The following is a 4,691-nucleotide window of genomic DNA, read 5'->3' on the forward strand; positions in this document are numbered from 1 at the left end:
CTTTCACCAAGGTACAAAACAACAGTCTTACTTTTTCGCCATTCTTTAATGTGATTATCATCACTTTTCTTTTTTGAGTTGTGGAAACTTTCCTTTCCTCTGTGAAACTCTGACTTGCCAATGACAAAAGTCAATGAATTGCAGAGCCTGGAGCAATAGTTTCCCTGTCTTCCCTTCCCAGTTTCTTGATAATGATGACTATAAGCTTTATACCTAAAGACATCTAAAGCCCACACCAAGAAAAAAGCAAGTCATGTACAGCTGAGCTGCACAGGGCAAGGGTGCTGTTCTGTTCAATGGTGTATACCAAGTAACTCAGCACCTGACACCCTCCACCATCCCACCCAACTGCACAGGGTCTAAGCTGAATTCTAAAAACTGGAACCAAAGGTGATGGGAGGAGGGGGAAGGCTCCTGGAGGAAAGGGGACATCCACAAAGAGTTTAGGTAAGTTTCCAAACTATATCCCTGCCATTCCCACAATTTTGTGTGCACTAAAGACCAAAAAGAAATCAGATTTTCAACCCTGCCACCTAAAGTAGAAACTGAAAACCTTACTTACTACACAGATTTTAGCACAAGTGCTGTGTCTACAGGTTTACAATTTCAACCCACAGCTTAAGTTAAAAAGCCTGGGTACTAAATATGTCCCTTGAGTTAGAATATTACAAATTTCCTCCATCTACAAACCACCTTGATTCTTTCTGCCCCTATTATCCCTTTCTAGTCTTATTAAGTACTTCACACTCTCCAAATATAGATGCTTTTTCAGCTCTGATTATTTTTTCTAAAGTAATGACCCTCCACCTGACTAGAAGAATGCTTCTGGCTCAAGGAAAGTCTAGGGTGTCAAAACTCTGCTTCAGTGAAAAATAAAGCCCAGCACAACCACAGTCCCTCACACCAGGGAGGCAGCACAGCAGTGTCAAGGACTCTGTCTGGTCCTCAGTCACCAATGAATCATGGGGGTTAGGAGCACACGCTTCAGAATCAGACAGCCCAGGTTTGAGTGCCAGCCCAGCTTTCTGTCACTCCCTTGATCTGGGTCCTCACCAAACCCTATTTTATCATCTGTAAAATTGGGAATAATAAGGAGTCCTATTTTGTATATGGTTGTGAAGGATTAAGTGAGGCAAGGTACATAAACCTAGCACTCTGGCTCCAACACATAAACACCCAATAAATGTTAACTATTCTTAGCTCCCTGGTCATTGGAAAAGCACAATGGTCTGGTATCTTTAAATCCTTCAGGTTTCTCAAAAAAAAAAAAAAAGGTTGTGTTTTTTTTCCTCTACAAAAGAAATGTAATATAAGAAGGAAAATCCAATTCAAGTCCAGTTCAGACACGAACTCACTTGCAACTTAGAGCAAATTATGTCTTCATCTACAAAATGAAAATAATATACTGGAATAAATTTTGATGATCTCACACAAGTAAGAATCGATGAGATAAGGGGATGAAAAAGCTTTCAGTTCTTCTAAAGACAAGTGTAAGTAAATCCAGAACATGATTATTATTAAAATGTCACACCCAATAATGTGGGACATAGATAAACCAGTAATGTTTCTTACACTTTCAAGAGCATTAGGTTTGATAGCCTTTTAATCTGTTCACATGTAGCCTGCTACAAGTGGGATCAGGTAAACAGCTGCTCTTCACAAAGCCCAGGTCAGAGGCAGAACCCTTCAAACCTAAGATTCTACCCCTGCCTGCTGGTCAGGCCTTACCTATCCCAGGCCTCCTCTCAGATGCCAATGCCAGGAGAAATTGAGAAAGGTCTATGGTTCTACTCAGACATGTCAAAGCAACAACAACCAAAATCCTCACCCACAGGACTACTCAAAAGACCCAAGAAAGGGTCAATTCTGATCATTTACTCTGCTGTACAGAATGGTGTAAGACTTCTTCTAAAGTGCTTAACATCCTTTCTGAGAAAATGTAACACATGAGACAGGGAGAAAAGCTCAATTCTTCCTTGTTTGATTTTACTTCTAAGTTCAGAGGTTTGAGTTTCATTTTTAACGTATCATAAAAATTTTGGTGTGAGAGCTAGAGGCTGGAGTGGGAAGAAAACGGAGGGCGGCAGGGGCTGGTGCTAATCTTCCTAACTTAAGGGAGCATGCAAACAAAACTGCATCCAATTTCATCATCCACGGGTCTCCCAAAACCATAAAGGAAAGAAAAATAATCTACTTAACGTTTATTAAACATCTGCTATATGCCAGGAACTGCATTAATTACTTTACGTACATTACTCCAAAGCCCATTTTCTCTCTCACACCCAGAAACACAATGAAATAGCTCTCACTGAATGGGAACCATCCTAGGTGGGAGAAAAAAAATCACAATCTGGTAATCAAGTCCTAGACATTTCAAAGGTTAGTGCTGTGAACACAGAAAAGAGTCTTGGCTAGGAACCAGGTTCAAGCTCCTAAAGATTCTTTGCAAGAGGAACACCCAAACCATGTTTTCCCTATAATTCTATAATTAACTCATGCTATTCAATATATTATCAAAGAGTTAAAAAACTTTTAAAACTCGGAGCACAAGAAGAACTCAATGTGAGGCTAAAACATCCTGAGCCAGATTTCTGACTCCAGTACATTTGACAATCAAATATGGAATTAATAATATCCTCTTAAAGGTCCTTTACAGGTGTGCTCACAGAAGAAGGCAACCACAACAATGAATTGGCATCTGTGTGGCCAGGCAATAAGAGGGCAAAGCTTTCTTGCTGGCAGTACCACTTCGAAGTAAGATGTCTTTCTCACTATAAAACCCAACTCATTCTCACCCTTGGGGTACAAATAATCATCCTAAATTAATGTCTATGCAACAAACTGTCAGATGGGCCCAAATAGACACTGGTGTTCTAATGTTTAAATACCATTCTCTCCATCCACATCCCATTAAAAAAAAGAAAAGAGTGATAAGCTTTTGGGGGGGGGGAGGGGAGAATACACAATTCACCTCCATTCCTCTGCATTAACCCACTTCATGTAAACCATAATTAACGACTGCATTAAACACCCACATTAAAAGAACATAAATGTGGTTTATATTCGTGAAAACGCTTTCCCTGAATAATGACTCTGGAGAAAAATCAGCCAAGATATAGGGCTAGTCCATGCCCCTTAATGGGATGTGGTCTTGCTAGAGGGGCCCAACAAACGATTGTGATGAATAGCTTACCAAGCCAGAACGTTTAAAGCTAAGGCTATCACTACTGCTGGGAGCCTCTGATCTGTGTACAAAGCTCCTTCAGGTGATTTCTAAAGTAGAAATTTCAGTGTGCCACGCAGAACACCAACAGCGCTATCACCTTGTAAGGCAGCTAGGGAAAGGGGGTGGGGTGGTTCATAGATAAGTGACGCATCCCGCCCAGTCCACCACTATTGTAAGAAAATAAAAGGTAAAAGTACTTGAGGATTCTTCTCTGGCCACCTGCCACAGAGACCGCAACAACCCACTCAGCCCACGCCAGGCTCCAGACCAAGGCTCTCGGGACAGGATCTACTCCCTGGAGGCCGAGATCCGCCCAACCACAGGCGACTGAGGTGCCCGTCCCCAGCTCAAGGGGAAGGCCTATGGGCCGGCGGCTGGCAGGACGCACCCCACCCACCCCTAAACCTCAGGACCCCGCCCCAATGCCCCCCAGAACATACAGTCCGAGCCACCCTCCCTCCCACTCTCATAAGGTGCTGAAGCCTCCCCTAGAACTCCGGGACCCGCGCGGCCGCAATGCATCTAGCATCCAACACTTGGAGGTCAAGGACAGGGGCAGGGAGGGCCAGGCCCCGCTGAGGAACAGCCTGGAAGGGCCGCCAGAAGGAGGCGCCAGCCCCACGGCAAGTCTCGCCCCCTCGGACGACCGGGGCGGGAGGGCTTCAGCCACACGTCGGGTGACGGCGGTCAAAGGCTCCAAGCCACCCACCCGCGTCCGCGGAAACCCTGAGCTGGGAGCACGGTAGGACGCGGCCCCGCGAGACGGTTGGGGCCGGTCCACGTCCCGAAGCCTGGTCCTCACCTTTGCCTCATGCTGATGTGTCCCTCGGTGCCGGCGTCTCCTGACTGGCCAAAGAAAGCCCCACTCCGGGCCCGTAGCCCCGCGCTCCCCGCAGCCCCGCGCTCCCCGCAGCCCCGCAGCCTCAGCGTGCCCGCCGGAGCGTCCGGCGCGGATAACAGAAGCGGGCAGCTGAGGCAGCAGCGCCGCCGCCACCGGCTGGGCGGGCACATGGGAGGGCGGGGGCTGCGGCCCTAGAGGTCCGACCACAAGACCCCAGCCTCAGGGGAGACAGATCTAAGGGCGCCTTTAGAACTGCCACGTGGCTCCCAACCTCAGGGACACTTTTGCTACCTATAGGCTCTTATCAGGCCAAAATCCCATGGTTATAGGCAAAAGGTAAATAAATGATCTGTTGCCACTCCCTTCTCCCTCTCTACCTCCCCTCACGGTCCACATGGTACATTCCTCAAAGCCCGGCCCGGGCAAGAGAGGGAGGAGTTGATTGGTTGGAAATCTTGGACGGGGACGAGAAGCCACACAAAATAGCCAATAGAAAAACACGGTGGGCATATCAAAGCCTGCCAGAAGGGGAGAAGAGAGGATGCGCTTAAAGGGGACTCATTTGTTGCTCTCAGTAGCCGCCACACAACAAAACTAGAATTTGCTTCCTGATCCTCCTATCCA

The 4,691-nt window shown here is 46.7% G+C and overlaps 1 protein-coding gene across 1 annotated transcript in view; it reads right to left on the minus strand.

Moving 5' to 3' along the window:
* MICAL3 (microtubule associated monooxygenase, calponin and LIM domain containing 3) overlaps positions 1-4,242 on the minus strand; it is a 188,923-nt gene extending 184,681 nt beyond the window's left edge. The window contains exon 1 of the mRNA XM_025041083.1: positions 4,029-4,242. The gene's annotated coding sequence lies outside the window, so the exon portion shown is untranslated. The remainder of the gene's footprint in view (positions 1-4,028) is intronic.
* Between the last annotated feature and the right edge of the window lie 449 nt (positions 4,243-4,691).

This window comes from Pteropus alecto, unplaced genomic scaffold (assembly GCF_000325575.1).
Source record: "Pteropus alecto unplaced genomic scaffold, ASM32557v1 scaffold76, whole genome shotgun sequence".
Taxonomy (NCBI): domain Eukaryota; kingdom Metazoa; phylum Chordata; class Mammalia; order Chiroptera; family Pteropodidae; genus Pteropus; species Pteropus alecto.